At 41.4% G+C, this 18,810-nt stretch overlaps 1 long non-coding RNA gene across 1 annotated transcript in view; it reads left to right on the top strand.

The window, feature by feature from the left end:
• Positions 1-356: 356 nt before the first annotated feature.
• The window catches only part of LOC136790748 (uncharacterized), a 58,247-nt gene continuing 39,793 nt past the window's right edge, over positions 357-18,810 (top strand). The window contains exon 1 of the long non-coding RNA XR_010831259.1: positions 357-1,217. This is a non-coding gene — a long non-coding RNA (uncharacterized lncRNA). The remainder of the gene's footprint in view (positions 1,218-18,810) is intronic.

The following is an 18,810-nucleotide window of genomic DNA, read 5'->3' as shown; positions in this document are numbered from 1 at the left end:
TTTATAATAATTTTTCATCTTATAAATCACTTTACTATTGCAGCGCCTGAACAACTTTACATATTAAAGCACAATATGTTGATATCTACTTGCTGCTAAATGTACTTGCTGCCAAATGTACTTGCTGCCTAAAAGCCACACACAAACTCTTCTTACAGTCTAGTGATATTCAAGCATGAATGAAAAGAGGTTGAAAAAGGCGATCTTTACTATGAGAGCGCATCTGATTTATAGCCCTCAAGTAGGAAATGATTATAATGGTAGTAAATTCTTTCATGTAAGTTATCACAAGAGATGAGCAGCTTGTGCAAAAAAGACCCATATCACGAAATGGGAGAAGTCCTCCAATGTCCAGCCAGTTATCAAACGTTAGGAAACATTTCTTTTAGATGTCAAGAAAGGGTTAGGAAAGCTGTCTAGGGAGTACTGTGTTCGGCATGCACCCACAGGGAGAAAGTATGGAAAGGTCTTATTCCTCAGAAGTTTACACTAAATGTGAGCTATGTCAAAATCAAATGAACAAAAATTTTTCCCCTGGAGCTTGTACTTTACATCTTAGCCATTTCAGAGGAAAAACTCGTGGCTGAAGCTGCCAAAACCACTGATTTTATTGCCACACATTAAGGCATTTTAAGAGCTCTGTTTAGTTCAGAGCACAGTGAAGTAGAAAAACCCACAGAGAACTTTCACTTTATTTATTTATTTATTTATTTATTTTCCACTGGCATGTGGCAGAGCACTCTCTGCCTGGGAGGCTTGTCTGCTGTATTACTCTCATCGCATTTTCGTCCTTCAATAACTGTGATACCAGGGAAGGGAGGACACAACATTTTGCTTGGGTCAAAGCTGGCAGTTACCTGAAGGAAGAAGCTGTGAAGCCTGCCCTCAGGACACAGGTGGGGGCCATGGGCCCAGAGCCCAGGCAGGAGAGGGAACAGAGATGGTGCAGCTGTGGAAGCAAGCTCATCTATAGAGTGAGCAACACTTATCGCAATGATGGTAAATGATGTTCACCTGCCAGAAACCATATGGCTGTGGGAGTCAGTGATCTTAGGGACCCCACATTCAAGGAGAGTGGCTGAAGACCTTGTGTTCTTGAGGCTGGGGGGACTGCATCTGCACCTCTCTTACTTAGGGGGTGCAAGAGGTTGTTTTCATTTTGCTCACACCATGGTTTGAGGAATTGTGCATATCTTCTAGGAGGTGGCTGCAGTCTGGTGAGTAGGGTGTTGTAGCCTCTGCCCACCTTGAGAAGCAGAAGGTAAAGCATCACAAAAATGCTGCTTTTAATGTTAGTGTGTGAGGTGAGGGTGTTAGCTGAGGCAGGGGCAGTGACTTTTCAGTATCTTCTTCCTTCAAGAGGCACAAGATGGCCTAGCTTTTAATGTTCTAACTATACTTAAAATATATTTCCTTTCAAATCTTATTTATTTATTTTTAACTGTGAGTGCTGTCAGTACTTGTTATCCTTCGTAGATGTTAAAATGCACTGGACTTTGTCACAAGTGTCCTTGAGTTTCTCACAGAGAGAGAAATCTCATGGTCTGGCTGCTGAGAGAAGTTACTGTTGCCTATATGATCTGTAGTAATCTATTTGATAACTAGAGGTTGTTCTGTACGTGCAGGCTTACAGGCTGCCTGCTCTTCAGAGATACTGTAGTCAGCTTTGGAAAAGAGGTAAGGAACTGAGGGGCTGGGGGAAGAGGGGAAAAGGATTTAGTTCACATAGACTGGGGAGGCTTAGCCTTTAGGTGAATGTTCAATAATATACTTTGAATTTTGTGTTTCTACCCCACAAGATTGAAAATCCAGGTGCTCTGCCTCCTCTGTAGATGCATAACTGTACAAGAGCATAAAAGGACAAGTAGCAAACTCAAAAATAGTATCATATGCTCTGAAGGTATTGAGGTTTTCAGTAACTTTGTGGGCTTGGAGAACTGTTACTCTGTGGTCAACCTTGAAATGTGGTGTTTCTTCTCACGTGACTGAAAACTTATGTCACACCTAATTCCTGGTGTTTATTGTCTTTGGCCTCCAGTGTATTGTCCTGGCTCAAAAGCAGAGATAACCAGGATGGAATAGTGCCATTTCTGACAAAAATGATAACTACCAACTTGTATTGTAAATGCCAAGTGTGTGTGTGTGGAAGGAGTCCAGAGGCTGCCCCATGTTAGATAAGGGCCAGTTTCAGCTGGCTTCAAAGGGACCTGCCACTGGCCAGAGCCAAGTCACGAGCGATGTCAGTTGCACCTCTGTGAGATAATAGTAAATAATGGTATTTTGTTGTTGTTGTTTTTCTGGCAGTTTTGCTATAATGCTGAACACTTGAAGCAAATCTGAATACAGTGTTGATATGGAGTGCGTTTTGCATCTTCTGTGGTCTGTGATGTTAATTTTCTGTGCATCTGCATTCAACCTGTGATTAGGCTTGTTTAAATATAACAAAACTAGGCTAAAATCGAGGGAAATAAACATCCTAAAGTAAACATAATCTCTCTGCTTGTTGTTACCTTGCTGTGTTTGAGGAGTCCTGAAACCAAACTTGTCTCTTAGCCTTGCTATCCATTTTAAAACATAAACTTAAAACTACCTGGGGGGCAATCCAGATAACTCTTAGGGTTGTGCATCTAGGGGCTGTGGGATGGTTTGTTTTAAAGCATGTTCATACTTTAAAGCTCATGCTCATATCACCTCTTACAGTGTTGCTAGGCTTCAGTCCTTTCTGCCTTCATATGTCTTCATAAAATACCCTGGGTTGGAAGAAACCCTTAAGGATCATCTAGTTCCAACCTCTCTTTCGTGGGCAAGGATAACAAGTCTGTGGTTTCACTGTCCCCTGAGGAACTCCACTCATCACTGGTCTCTACCTGGATGTTGAGCCATTGACTGTAACTCTTTGAGTGCAACTATCCTTTGGGGGCCTTGTTCCACCTTGAGGTGGTGATGCTTTCCCAGCAGTCAGAAAAGTCTGGGAGCTGCTTAGGAAGGCTGAGCTAGAACTGGCACCTGGTCACCAGAGGAAGATTACCAAGGTGTGGGGCCTTTCCTGAGCTTTCAATTCCACCAGAGCTGACTCAGATAAGCTAGATGGTGCACACCCATGGGTGTGCATGATCCCACTACCTATGTGAGTTCCCAGAATTATCTGGGCTCAGATAGAGACTCCTCCTCATGGTAGTTGATGAAGGTGTCTTTTTATCTAATGCTGAGAATGGTTTCACTTCTAAAAGCTCAGCTGTGGGTTCTCCAGAAGACTTTTATTAGATAATGGTCTTGTTTTATGGTTTAATTTGACTGATTTGGATCAATATCTAACAGGGCTTCCTCTGGTTTCTGCTTGTAAGTACAGCTGTGACCCAGTCTGTAGACTGCCCTCTCCATTCTGAGCTGTTCATTTCACAGTGTCAGCAAGTGAATTGTTATGTTGTCAGGTCAAAAAAAAAAAAGCTTTTTAAAATGTACAGGCATGATTACTTCTTGGTAAATGAGTGACACCTCATGAAAGACACTTTATATTTCACAAAAGCTATGGCAGATCTCTTTTTAAGTAGTTCTGTCTTGCTCAGCAAATAGTTTAATGATTTTTATTCTTAAGCCAACATCGTGAACAGCTAGTTTTTAATTAAAAAAAAAAAAAGGCATTGCCACACTTTGCCACGAAGACAGTTCTACCTTGATTGAAGTTCCTTAAAGCTTCTTTCTGCTTTTAGTCCCTTTCGCGGTAAGACTGTAGAGCTAGATTTTCCTGTGTAAATAAAGCTGGTTTTGTGAGTATCTGACTTCCTACTGGGGAGGTACTTTGGAGTGATCTTTGTGCTGAAGGCATCGTGCAGCTGCTGTGAAACACAAATATAATGTTGGCGAATTCTTATCGCGCTGCCTGAGGTAAGTAAGCGTATTTTTGTTCTTAAATATAAAGACATTAATGAATAATAAATTGGACAGTCTTACCTCTATTAGTGGTTCGACAAGGAGTCTGCCAAGGGGTGTCATGAACTGATTCCTTTTAAACACTTGTACAACCAGAAATCATATGAACATCAGCCACGTGAGCCTAGTGTTCTGTTCATCCCACAGTGCCAGTCCTACTGCATAAAGGAGACCCTAGAGTGGTCATTTCCTGCTTTTGCTGCAAGACAATGTCGAGGCCTTTGTTATCACCAAGGGAAACTCGACTACATTGCATGCAGTCTTTCTGTCTGTCATTCCTGCTTCCAAACAGCTTAACCAGTGCAGCAGTTAGGCCTTCTTGTCTTCCATGCCAGATTTTTTTCCCCACTAATTACTATTGCTAAGCAGTTAGAAATTTAATTTGCTTTTCAGCAGAGAATGGCACCTCCCTCTCTGCTTCCCCTCCTCAGGAAGTAGTAGAGAGCAATGAGGTTGTCTCTAAGCTTTCTTTTCTCCGGACTATGCAGCCCAAGTGTCCTCAGCCTCTCCTTACAGGACAAGCCTTCTAGCCCTTTTACTAGCTTTGTTGCCCTCCTCTGGATGCTTTCAAGTATCTTAATGTTCTTTTCATACTGTGAAGCCCCGAACTATACATAATATCCAACAGTTAAAATGATGAAGTTTGTGAACTAGTTTTGTTTTCTTTTTTTATAAACAGTCTGTAGAGGAGGGCATATGAAAGCATAACAATTTTAATGAAAATCCATATCAGTCTACGTGGAGAAGTGTGCTGTCTCCTGATTTAAGGAATAAAGCATACTTCAAAATCAAAGTAAAGTCATAGTGGACCCAAAGTGATGTAAATCATTTTATATTTTGTATCCATTTCTATTACTGCTTTGAATAATAATTTCCTCTTTCTAATCTTTATGCTGTTAGTTCCTACTTGTTTACCATTGTTTATCATTTAAAACTTTTTTTTGTGAGGTTTGTTCCTTCAACCATGAATTAGTCAGTTTTATGTAATTATGAAGTTTTGTGTTTCCTTAGAAAACTAGGACGCAGATTTCCCAGGAGCAATTAGCAAATAATTGAAGTCTTGAGGAAAAGAAAACAACAATGAGGCATTAGCCAACAGAGTTACAGGTCTCTGATATTTGGTAGTTTTGATCTGATTTGTTAAGTGTTTCAAATAAGGGATGATCTTGGCTTGACTCTGTGCTTCTGTGTTGAGGTTTGGACAAAGAGATGCAAGAAGAATTGGGCTCAGTGAGTTCTGCTCTGCATTTTCACACAGTACTATAGACCCATCTGCTTCAAAGCTTGTAATCCTTGTCTTATTCCAAGTTGTTCACTCCTTTGTCCTTCCTTTTTCCTTCCATTTAAAGTAATCAGTATTCACATCACTGGTTGATATCTCTTGTGCCTCTACTGGAGGCAGAATGGCAGATTTATGTCAGCCTTGTCCTTCTTTGTCCTTGCTTGTGTGTCTGTAACACGACAAAATAAAGCTGAAGAGAACCTTTTGTTCCCTTTCCTCTGTCTTGGATGGGGAAAAAAGTTCTGTTTTCATTAACCTTTCCAGAACATCTGACTTCTAGGAAACTTTGCTGTGGGGTCTTCTGGGAATGTTCTTGGTTTAGATGCCTTGTGCTGTTTTTCCTGAGTAGTCTCACCTCTGAGATCATCCTACATATCTGAAGATGTGAGATGTGCATACCTCCCACAGGTGTTTTTTTTGGAAGTATTTGCAAAGAGAGAAGTGTAAGAAGGCTGGACACATACAGCCTCTGAGCTGCACTGTCCGTAAGTATAGGAACAAACTATTGATCTCATACAAAACTTATTATGATTTCTCTACTTGTTCCTGTCCCCACTTCCTGCCCCTTTATGTGTGGAAATGAAGTATATTTGATTTAAACTTTTTACATATTGTATTATGCCATCTACTTTGTAGTGCCTAATTTATGTAGAAGCAAGTACAGTGTAGATCAATATTACAAGATTCAAACTTTTCTGGAGAGTATTCGTTGACTGCCTTCTAACCTAATTATCTGCAACTATCCAATCTTATTTAAAGAAGGGAAACAAGAGCTTGTAATCCCATTTGGAGATGGATAGGGAATATCTGTCCGTGCTTTCCAACTGGCTGCATGTTACATCTTTAACCACCACACAGTCAAAGCACTGCACATCTGTGGTAAATAAAAGACAGTTAAAGCTAAGAGGTCTTTGTGTGTTGTTATGCATGTTTCTATCAGTTGTTTGCGTTAGTGAGAGGTTTAGATAGGATTCAGTAGCCATTTCTGTTTTAGTGGAGTTTATTGCTCCCATCATGAAAAAAGGGAGTATCCTTAGCTTTAGTGTTCAGGTAAGAATGTTGCTGACTTTCTGATTCAGCTGTGAAAGCTTGTACCTGATGCTCTATGAAGTTGTCACTGTCCCTTACCTTATGTGCTAATGAGACCAACTTAATTTAAAGGGTTTTCTAATACCTTAGGTAACCATTTATGATAGGAGGCTGAAATAAATGTTTTCTGTATCCTAACAATCTGAGACGGAAAAACAACTCATTTTGTTTTCAACCTGTATTGCTAGTCACATTGGTGAAAGGCAAAATGGCTCCACGTCATGTGCAAAGTTGTAGGACTTCTGCTATGCTGTAAGCAGAGCAGAGGAAAATCTCATCCAGGGACCTGATGAAATGAATGCTGATCCACTGTTAGCTTTGATCTCTAGCTGGAGACGATGCCTTATTTGTTACAAATATTCTTTTTCACCTCCTTTACAACTTATTTCCTGAAAATATGGGTATTACTTCTCAACTGAACATAATTCAATTATGGTCACTTAGAAAGCGTCTGCTTGCTGGCTGAGCTTTGGTAACCAGCTGTGTGATTGCTCTGTCTTTGTCATGATCGCAAAGTAAAATATTGTTAGCCCTATGACATCACCATTTCCTTGAGACAAATGTAGACTGTACTCATAAGAGGAAGAAAATTATAGATATGTATATGTGTATTGAGGACTTTTTGTATATGACATAATTGACAGGCTATGCAGATCTGGATGGAAAGAAAGACCTGCTGAACTGCAGATGTAAAAACTGCTGAAGATGGATACTTGTGGGATACGAAGTGACAGGATAGGGTTCTAGTCGCTTACTGTCCCTGCTGGGGGATTGCATTTGCTGCAAGATCCTCATTAGGATCAGGCTCTAAAAACTTTAATAAGGACATGAACATTATTCTTGTATTATCTTTATCATCACCCAAGGAGAAAAGCTACTGTGTGGTCTGAATAATTAAAAAGTTCTCTTAAACATTGACTTTTTGCTTGTTTGTCTGATTTACTGAACAGGAGAGTGAAGAGAATGAATAGTACATTGCTTCTATTTACTTAGCAGCAGTCTGTACACCTTATTGCTGTGCAGGGAGTTTGTTCTTGTATACCCTGCAGGGTAGGTCTTTCAAGAATTGGATGCATTGGATTTATTAATCACAGGCAGTCAGTGATTGTCTTCTGTAACTAAGTAAATCTAAAATAAATATTTATGAAGATGAGAACTTTTCTGGAATCTGAAATTGCAGTAGAAATAGCTGGGATACTATTCTGCATGTACCTTTCCACTTCCTGATCACAGAAAACTTAAACCATTCTTTACTCCACCTCACTCACTTTGCTTGATCTCTGCTTTCACCATGGACCTGAACAATTGAAATGTGTGCTGCGGTGCTATACAAGGAATAAAGCTAATCAAATACCAAGAAATGCATTCAGTCACTGGTGACCTCTGTATATTTAGTGCCTACTGGTGCATTACCCAGGCCCTGTTAACAGTAGTAAGAGGGTTTCGCTCATGTGTGGCTGTTGCTTTTCTTTTGAGATTGCCATGCTTGTCCTACTTCTAAAAGACCATCATGTCCATCGTGTGCCTCATGGAGGATGTGATTTTGGAAAAACTGTTGAAGCTGTGTGCAATTAAGAACTAGCAGAATAACTGAATAAACTGAAAAAACACCTTCCTTCTCCCAACCTCCCCCCCAATCAAAAAAAAAAAGAGAAAAAACTAACAAATTGTAGTGTTGCAACCAAATGTCAAATGTGTAATATCTGCTCTTGAAAGTAGACCTTAATTTCTTGAGGGGCTGCAAGAGAAAGAATTTTGGTAGAAAATCTGCACACATGCCCAACAACTATGGCAGCACCTACTATATGCTGATGGAATGTTGCACATCTAATGCTCCAATACCTTATTTGTGGACGTCTGTGTTCAAAGGTTTCCATGCAGTTAAAGGGATGTAGGGCATATAACAGAGCTTGCTTCCTATACCTGCCTGGGTAAGAATTGAAATGCCAATAAGATATGGAAATAACTTTCTTTATTAAAAAGCTGGTGAGTAATGACAGGGGATGATTGTAATGTAGTTAGGGCTGCTTCAGTGTTCCCAAAGGCATCACTAGGGACTCCTATGTAGTTTTATCAGATGAAAATATATTTTAGTCAATAGAATTAAGGTTTTGTTAGGGAATGCCTTAGTGTGGTGGTTTTAATCAGGTGGGCAACCAAGCTCCACCACAACCACTCTCTCACTCCCCCTCCTCAAAGGCAAAGGGGTAGAAAATACGATGAAAATGGCTCAAGGGCTGAGACAAGTACGGGGTGATCACTCAACAATTATCACGGGCGAAACAAACTCAGTGTAGGAAGACTGGAGGAATTTGATGGCTATTATTACAAGCTGGAGCTGTGAGAAGTTAAAAAGAAACTAAAAACACCTTCCCCTCCGATCCACCCCCGAGTGGTGCAGGGGAATGAGGTCTGCGGTCAGTATATAGCACTTTGTCTCCGCCACTTCTTCATGGTCACTCTGTGCCCCTGCTCCAACATGGGATCCCTCATATAGGATACAGTCCTTCCCGAACTGATCCTGTGGTGGCATCCAACAGGCAGCAGTTCTTCAAGAACTGCTCCAGATATGGCTCCGTACCACGGGGTCCATCCATCCCCCAGGAGCAAACTGCTCCAGCACAGGTCCCCCATGGGCGGTGGGTCCTCAGTGGGCGGCGGGTACCCCCAGACCCCTGCTCCTGCGTGGGCTCCTCTCCATGGGCTGCAGCTCCGGCCCGGGGCCTGCTCCTGCAGGGGCTCTCCATGGGCCGCAGCCTCCTCCAGGCCACATCCACCTGCTCCACCGGGGGCTCCTCCACGGGCTGCAGCGTGGAGATCTGCTCCGTGTGGGACCCATGGGCTGCAGGGGGACAGCCTGCTCCACCAGGGGCCTCTCCACAGGCTGCAGGGGAACTGCTGCTGCGTGCCTGGAGCATCTCCTGCCCTCCTGCTGCACTCACTTTGGGGTCTGCAGGGCTGGTTCTCGCTCATTCTCCCAGCTGTTATTGTGGAGCATTTTTATTTTTCCCTTTCTTAAATCTGTTCTCACAGAGGTGCAAACAACATGGCTTACTGACTTGGCTCTGGGCAGAGGCAGGTCCCTTTGAAGCTGGCTGAAACTGGCCCTTATCTAACATGGGGCAGCTTCTGGTTTCTTCGCACAGATGCTACCCCCCACTACCAAAACCTTGCCACATAAACCCACCACACTTTGTTGAGACAACAGCAAGACCTGAAATGAGAAATTCTTGCATTTGAAAGAGGAGAGCTTTTCCAGGTACCTTGCAGAGTATTACTTTGAGGGTGGTGCAATCCACAGGATGCCAGTGAAACATGCCATGCCCCTGGGCTGCAACATTCAGCAAAGAAAAGAAGGGAAGTTAAATCTCACCTTGGTAGTTTCCTTATTCCCCAGCCGTTAGTGTTCAGTTTGCTTTGGTACTGTCTGGTATAGGAAGCAGAAACATGAAAACGGTAGTCTTAGAAGAAAAACAAAACAAATTATTGTATGAGTAGCAAGGCTTAAAAAAAAAATCGATATGAAAAGGAAAAAATACATCATCCAGATTCTCAGCAGAAATATCTGATATGTACTTTAATACACAGTGCTTTATCTTACTGTTACTTTGTCCTGTCATGAAGACCTCTCAGTTTCTCTAATACAATAATACTAAGAGTGGAAGCAGAAAGGGCAAAGAGAAATATGAAGAACAAGTTACCAAATAATATTAAGCTTTCTTAAATGTATTAGGAACAAGAACTTCACAGGAGATTTTTTTACATTATTTGAGTTACAGCTGGGTGGGTAGGTGCAGAAGGGGCTTGGGGGTTGCTCTCAGTACCCATCAAATTGAAGGTCTAGTGGATTGCCTTGAAGAAAGGAAACTTTCAGATGTTTTCCTTCGCTGTCTTCAGTTCTCCCCTGAATACCTTCTTTACTGTTATTTCAATTTCAGCAGTATAGATTGAGTCTAATTACAAGCAATAATGGCCAATTTAAATAAAGAGTGTGGTGGAGCTATGAGGTTTGGAAAAGGCAGCATAGGGACAGTCTTCTGTTGCAACCGCGTGGAGTTTCAGTATAGTTGCATTTTGGAAGATCTAGTTTCAACATCAGTCTTTCCACTTGATTGTAAAAAGGATTCTAGGTTCTTACCAAAATCTAGTAGGGCCGTTCTGAATCCATCCAGAAGGAAGCAGTGATGCTTGCAATGGCACTGGCACATCATGAGGGTAGTCATTCTTGGTAATCAGAGAGACTGGGATCTACGTATCCTTCAGGATGTCAAAATTTGACTGGATAATTTTGAGCTGCCTTCCCTAACTGGACCTGTTTTCTGCAGAAGATTGGACTAGATGACCTCCTGAAGTCCCTTCCAACCAAGGTGTGACTGTATGATGTTATTGTGTTGCCCTTTTATTTGTCTTGTGCTGGGGGGTGGAGGGGGAAATGTGAAGTGTTTTGAAGGCTGTGCCTGGTGTTGTTCAGAGGGTTCCATCACAGTAATGTTCAGTAACAGCTGATCTCAAGGTAGGATCTTCCATTTGTGATGGCCTGAGATGATCAGGAGACTGCAGTCTTTTGAAGAAAATTCACTTAATAAAAACTTGAAAAACAAACTAACCAACCAACCAAAAAAAAAACAACAAAACACAACAACCACCTTAGGGATGGTACCAAGGACAGGGTAAATGGGAGTAAAGTTACAAGTAGAATGCAGTCTCCAGAGCAGGATGAATTTAGCAGTATGTTTCTGATATTTGTATGGAGTTGAGATGTGCTGCAGTTATGTCTGAGTAGGAGGTGGATAAGCAGGCTGGTGAATGTTCTACTGTATCTCAATATGCTGTGATAGTCAAAAAAAGAGGAATTTTAAGCATTTCAGATAGCTTGTTTCTCATTTTCCAAATTCTAATATTTGAGTAACGTAAAGTCATGGCTGATTTGAAGAAGAAATTGAGATCTGGTATCTCAGGGCCAAACTCTAATCATATAATCACAGAACACTTGAGGTTGAAATGGTCCTCTGGGTATTTTTTCAGTTCTACACCCCTGCTCAAAGCAGGGTATGCTAGAGACTGATACATACATGATGTGAAAACAGAACAGTTTTGGAAGTGAATTATGCAATGTGGCTTGTCCTGAATATTAGGAGACAAGATTTAATGCTCTAAGAAATCTTGTCAGCCTTTGATCTTACATCACTAATTTTGCAGGTAGAAAAGCTAAAGTTCCCCTCTCATGAGTCTAATTTTAATGGTGGTTAGTGCACAGCTCAAGCTTTTCTTTAACATTGCTCTCAGGCACATACATCCCTGGAGCTAATGCCTTGTCCTGAGTCCAAGATTAAGTTGCTGTGCGTTGTATGGCATCCTCTCCCGGTCACTGGCGATATGAACAGGCCAAACAGAATTTGTCTCCAACCTGAAACACTCTTTACAAAGTGGTATAGAAAACCATGCAGGAATATTTCTGTTACTACAAATGCAACATGGAAAATTTGTGCCCAGTATGACATGACTGAAAAAAATATGATTGACAGTCTTTAATTCTTATGTTTAAGTTTGGCTGTAACCAGCCACTTGCTGTGGTAGGTCAGAAGCATCCTGGTATCCTAAAAGAGAGCAGCCTTCCTTTAGACCCTACTAGTGTTCTGGAAGGAGCGTAACCTATCATGAGCTCTACCAGGCTCAAAGATCTCTGTCTTGAATGAGGAGCTGGTAGGTGATATGGGACTCCCTACCTTGAATTTATCTTCTCCCTTCTTCCCTTTAGGTAAATAAATGTCAGCATGACCATGATAATGCAAAGCAAATGAGTTTCCTTATTTCTCTGCCAGAACTAGGAAGGTAGGAAATTGTAATACAAACTGGCTGTCATGTCTCAAACCCTGTGCACAATGAATTTATTACCAGCCTTGGTGTCCAGCGTGCATCTTGCCAGCAGGTGCAGAATTACACTCTTTTAGAGATTAAAAATACTGCAAACTCATTCTTCTCCGTGTAATTTGGAGTTCATAAACCATTGGTCCATTTGCATGCAGCTGTTGTGTGCCTTATGTTCTAAGGCTGTCTTCTGCCCTACTGTTTCCTGTTTCTGTGATTTGCTTGTTCTTTCCACCCTCACTCCAGTTATGTTCCATTTTGACCTTCAGAATTTTTCTCCAAAAATATACAGCTATCTACCCACCCCTGTCATTAAACTCCTGTTTTACCTTAAGGCAGATACTCATATGCATATGTAATGCATGCCAGGGCAGTGATTCCTACATAGTTTATACTCACAGCTCAACAGCATTATAGAGCTCTATTTTACAGGGTACCGACAACTTTATGAGTTCACTTTAGTTTGTATTCCAAAGCAGTTGCTTAAACTGTGAATTTGCCTTGTTTGCTTACAAATAAGCAATTTATTGTTTAAATGAACCCTTTCTGGCACTTACTACTACTCCCTCGGTATGTGGTGTTTAATGTCTGTCACACGGGTTCTTGCTGTCAGAAGTAGCATAAGAAAGGCACCTCTTTCTTAAAATGAAAGAGGCCAAGATGCTATTTCCCACAGCATATTACAGCCCCAACCTTGCAGATACACAGCTACTTACATAAGTGATCTGATTTCAATGAGACTATGTATAGGAAACACCTATGTGTTTGTGTGGTGCGGCCTATATCTTTGCAAACAGTGTCATTTTGTTCAGCTCCAGCTGCTGATGCTACAGGTATTATGAGCTGTCCTGAAACCTATACAGACTTGCTGTCAACACTCTTCACTGGATACGCTCCTACTTGTGCCTTCACCATCTTCAAGAGTTACAGGGTTTTCCAAGGGGTGGATATCTAAACTGTTGACAAAATCCTACCTCTAAATACTTTACATTTATTGGACCGCATTTCTGTGGTATACTAAGGTATCAAAGGTCAATCCAGGTTTGAATCAGATGCTTTCTTAGCTACATTGAACACAAGAATTCCCCAAGTTCCTTCAGTATTACTACACCTATTACTGTGGAAGGTATAACCCCTTACAAGTAAGAATAACGTAATCAGATCCTTGGTGTTTCTTCTGAAAATAGTAAAAGAACATAAAATATTCTGCATGTTCAATCAGTCTGAATTAACAGTTCCTGCAAAAATAAGCATTAGGAGTATTAAAATTAAGCAGACTATATGACACATTGTGGGTTATCCTAAGGCCAGCTAATTGCCCAACAGGACAGATAGTCAATTCTGCTACTTGCATAGAATATATTCTCCACAAATCTTTTAGAGATTAAACTTGTGAAAAGCTAGATGTTTAGGGGTCTTCTAAAGCATAACGTACTTCAAGGCATTTTGTTTTCCTAGAAATGGAGAATAAAATTTTAGATGCAGGGATATGTTTGCCTTCTATAACATCCTAGAAAGGATGAAAAAAATCAGGACCTTCTCAAAGAGTGCTTTACCTGTATCAGGTGTATTATGCTTAGTATAGGTGTTAGACGGGTACTGTGCTTGTTTTTCTATCTGCTTCATATTTCTAGATCATTATTAAGGATTGAGATGGGGGGAAAGGGCCCTTGACAAGATCACCACAGAGTAAAAATCAGGTCATGCTGATCTGAGCCAAGGCTCTCAGAACTCTGTCAAAAATGCCCATTGCTGACCTTTGATAAACTTACTGCTTTGAAAATGGTAAAATGTTAATTGGGTATTACTACATTAGGTCAAATACAAAATTGCCTTTTTACACTTCTTACTTGTTCTGAATTGGATTCTACCTTTCAGCTAGTGTAGCTTGGCATAAGCTTTGAATTAGTGGTTAGCTAGTTACTGTTACACTTGTGTTGATTATGTTGGATATAAATCAAATGCATACCTGGAAATGCATCTATTGGAAATTAACAATTACAAAGAGTTTGGAAATGGAAAGGCTAAAATTGCCTCTTGGCAATATCAGTCCTTTTTTTTTTTTTTGAATCAAGTGAACAGGTGATGGAATGACTCAGATGTCTGATGATGGGTGCAGGCCAGGTCCTAGAGGAGTTACTAAATGCTCACTTTTGAAGTCCTTGAATTATTCCCATACTGTCAAGGGAGTGCCTCAAGGTGGATGAAGCAGATTTGTTCTGTAGAATCTTCAGAGCACTAAGCTCCCAGAACATGATGAGCTGCAAGTTTATGGAGGTAGTCAGAATAAACATGCACGGTTACCTGTGCACTCTTAAATTACATGTTGCACTGGACAAGCCAGGAGATCTTGTCCAGCCTTCCCCAGCACCTCCACAGCTTAACACTATTCTGTACGCTTTATTCTGTGTTTTCTCAGTTGTACTGGCATGGTTGTTTGTGGTACTCGTATGAAAAACTAGACCCAGAGAATGAATTTCAGTGCAGTGGGGTGAGCAAAGCATGTGGGTGAGTGGTGGTGGTGGTGGTTTTTCTTTGTTTTTATATTGACCCAGCTTTGAGTGATTTAAGCAGAGCCCCTACAAAATGTGCAAGTGTTGTTGGACACCTGAGCTTTGCCAGGTGAGAGAATGAGAAACTGGGGAGTCCTAAACGTTTTTTGACCAACTAGAAACTGAAGATGACATGTGCTTTCTCAGCTATGAACACTGATTGTTTAAATGCATTTTGTCTCTAAAGCATTAAGGAGTATTATTAGCTTTAAGCAGGTGAAAATCAAGTATATTTTAACGACAATAAACAATAGGTAGGTGATGCACACTAGAGACTGTGTACAGCAAGTGTAGTAGTGGATCTTTTAATTTCCCTCTGTCCCTCTCATTATCAGAAGGTAATAGCAGCTCATACAGTGTTGTTAAAAAAAAAAAAAGAAAAATTTGAAGGTAAATTAAGTAACATGGAGCTACCATAATAACTAAAAGAAAATACTTTTAAAATTTCTTACTACTGTTAAAAGTTCAGCTTTGACTTGAGGGTAGAGAGGTAATTTTGGAAACCTGTTTAGCTTGATTTATTTGTGAATCAAGAGCTCAGATACAGAGGCATATTTGTCATTTAATTCTTGCTGCAGGGCTTTCCAAATACCCAGGGACTTTAATGAACCTGGAGGGGGGAGGCTTCTTTACTTATGAATATGCTTTAAATTAAAAAGACCAACTGGCGGCAGAATTTTGAAGGCTGGGTGCACAACAGGGGGAAAAAGCAAATGGTAGAGCACTGCTCATATCCACAATTGGGGAATTTTTTTTATCCTTGGAAAGGTGTGCCCTTATGGAGACTGGGAAGAGATAATGTTTTTAACCATGCTGCTCTTTGTCCTTTTTCCTGAATGCCAGAGTTAAATGTCTGCTTTATTGTTTCTGCATTTTGATTCATGCTGAGTATTGGAGACAGCACCTTAGGCAGTGTGCACTTGGCTGCTGATGCAATGGCTAGCAGAAGGAACTATGGAAAAAGTTGAAAAACAAAATTCAGCTCTGTAAATTTCTGCCATACAGTCATTTTTTTCCTACTTTATAGGGTAAAACTGAACTTTTAATGGTCAAAAGTAGCAAGTTAAAAAGCAGTCCAGGGTAAAACAAAAAGCCTAATCCTATCAAAGACAGAAGGGCAGCGTCCTGTTGTGCAGGTGGGCAAAATCAATCAGGCTTTCTTTGGTAGCAATGAACATACAAGCTACTTCTCTCTAAAGGCTGAAAGCATTCATGTTTCCTCTCTCTGGGAGAAGAGTCCTAACTCTTCTTCCCCTACCCTTTTTGAAGCTGATATTTAAAGCATTCACGTGGTGCAGCAGAGGCCTCTGGTCCGTGGTGTACCTCACTGCAGCCTTTGACATGGGGCTGACCCATCAGTAGCAGCTGGTAGTATTTGCAAGCAGCGAGCCCTGTGCCTCTGCCACCACAGTGGAGCTTTTTTGCTTTTTGGACCCTGACTTCTGCCTAGGGTCGATGTGGGCTGGGGTTCTCATGTGAGCTCTGTGAATGTACTCCCATATTCTCCTGTCTCCTGAGCAAATGTCCACATTTCTCTCAACACGGGAATTCTCCTTGCTCCCAGAGGGCAAAGGGTCTTTCTGTTCTTGAAGGGGTAGAAATGAAGCAGGCAAAGATTTAATTTCTGCCTTTATCATCTGGCTGATAATAGGTGCCTTTGTTTGTATTTTGTCCACAAGTATCTCCAAACAATTGATTGGCAAAGGGGTTGATAAATCTTCCTTTGTTCATCTGGTTCTTATCGCTGATCTTAGAAAGCTGTTTTGGTTCCTAACATTACATTTACATGTGTCCTCAAAGCAAGCTGAATGAGGTATCAACAAAAAGGTGTGAAAATAATTTTCATTGTAAAGTAGGTAACAATCTGCCTTAATCCTTGTACAGGAACATAGGCAAGTGTCTTGAACACCTGATTGTAGGTTAGAAATATCTCCAAGCAGAGCCAGTTTGCAACCTGTCTGCTTGTGTGTGCCTTCTAGCCTGGTCAAGCCTTCATCAGATTGATCGCTGAGTGCTACTGCAGAGGTACTACATTGTTACTGCAGTGTGTACTTGCTTTATATGGTCTTCCATATGCCGGGCTCCACAATATAAAAAGGATGTTAAGGTACTTGAAAGCATCCAGAGGAGGGCAACAAAGCTGGTAAAAGGGCTAAAAGGCTTGTCCTGTGAGAAGAGCATGAAGCAAGTCCCCAGTGAAATTGTTTTTTCTTTTCCGTGTGGGAAATAGTATTACAAAGATGGTATTGATTAAGATTGGAACTGGGATGAACCACAGGATAGCTACTGTATATGCCATGAAAATATAGATTGTTGAAACTCCCAAATTACAAAGTAATCATCTGAAAATTTCCTGCATTACTTCTATAAACAGACCACTCAGAAAATGCATACAACTGACTTCATGAGTAAATACTTCAGTAATCCCTATGGAGGGAGAACAGAAAGCTCATAGCAAAATGGTAAATGGGCTTCTCTGAATCCTGGAGGGAAGGAAGGATAAAAAAAGGAATGAGGGAGTTCTTCCCAGAAGAATTTGGAGCATATTTAGCATTGCTCTTAATTCAGATGTAAACTTCAGGACCTCCATATCACAGACATTCCCCATTGGGTTTCTAGTACACTGCTGCATGAGCCAGAATAGCTGGATAGATAGCTTTCCAACAGCTCTGATAACATGAATCATTAATGCCTTCACAGTAACAGATTCTTGGACAGTGGTGTCTTTCCATACGGAAGTTACATCCTCAGATCCTGCAGAGCACCCGGGGTACTGATCAATCTAGACTTCATTTGATGGCTGTTTCGGTGTGTGTGTGCTACTCTCCAGGTTTATAGAATCACTGCAGAATGGTTTAGGGATGCTGATGTGCCTGACAGCCTGCTACCTCCTTTCCCTTTGCTGTTTTGTCCCATGCATTAGCACAATATTTAGTTTTAGTTTATAGTTCTTAATTAACTCAGAGCAAATTTGCTACTTTGCATCCTGTAAATGCACAGTTATATTGACACAGATGGGCATATAAACAAGGACTTGGGCTTTTCAAAAGGCAGAGGAGCTAACGCTGAAATCTGCAAAATTTGTAAGAGTCACGTGTATAGCCTGCCTGTCTTTTAGGAGGTTTTAATGCTTTTTTGAGTGTAGCTACATGGTTTTGCTTTAGATCCTGAGGTTCCTATGTGGTTTGACTGGCAAAACGTCAAGCCAAAGTCCTTTTACCTCAGTATGAACAAATTTAGGACTCTATGCTGGAAGCTGTACTATCCGTGGACGTGCATTGGCATTTTTTCCCCCCAAACTCCATACCCACCTGGTTTTCCTTCCATGATAAGTCCTCTGATTAACTATTTTAATTAACTCTGGTTTCCATGGTAAGGCAGCGCAAGTGCTAGGGTTATGTAATATATGAGAAGCATTGAATCATTGCAGGCTGCCCCAGAGGCACAGTGCAGTATCCCTTTGAATCTGTGGATATCTAGAAATAAACTGGGTCTCAGTCAGGAACTAGGAATGTGCAAAAGGCAGCAGCAGCTTCCTAAACTGTCACTCCGCTGCAGTTTATCATGTGCTGGGTCCTGCACTTTGGCCACAACAACCCCATGCAGTGCTACAGGCTTGGGGCAGAGTGGCTGGAAAGCTGTGCAGAGGAAAAGGATCTGGGGGTGTTGGTTGATGCTCGCCTGAACATGAGCCAGCAGTGTGCCCAGGTGGCCAAAGCAAACAGCATCCCGGCTTGTGTCAGGAATAGTGCAGCCAGCAGGGCTAGGGAGGTGATCGTCCCCCTGTGCTCTGCTCTGGTGAGGCCGCACCTCGAGCACTGTGTTCAGCTTTGGGCCCCTCACTACAAGAAGGACATCGAGGCCCTGGAGCGTGCCCAGAGAAGGGCTACGAAGCTGGTGATGGGCCTGTAACACAAGTCCTGTGAGGAGTGGCTGAGGGAGCTGGGGTTGTTTGGTCTGGAGAAGAGGAGGCTCAGGGGAGACATTATTGCACTCTACAAATATGTTGTTTAGTGGGTGACATTGGTGGTAGGGTGATGGTTGGACCAGATGATCTTGGAGGTCTTTTCCAACTTTAATGATTCTATG

The sequence above is a fragment of the Anser cygnoides genome, chromosome 4 (assembly GCF_040182565.1).
Source record: "Anser cygnoides isolate HZ-2024a breed goose chromosome 4, Taihu_goose_T2T_genome, whole genome shotgun sequence".
In the NCBI taxonomy this organism is placed as follows: domain Eukaryota; kingdom Metazoa; phylum Chordata; class Aves; order Anseriformes; family Anatidae; genus Anser; species Anser cygnoides.
The sequence above is the reverse complement of the archived record's forward strand: the minus strand, read 5'-3'. Positions and strand labels throughout refer to the sequence as shown.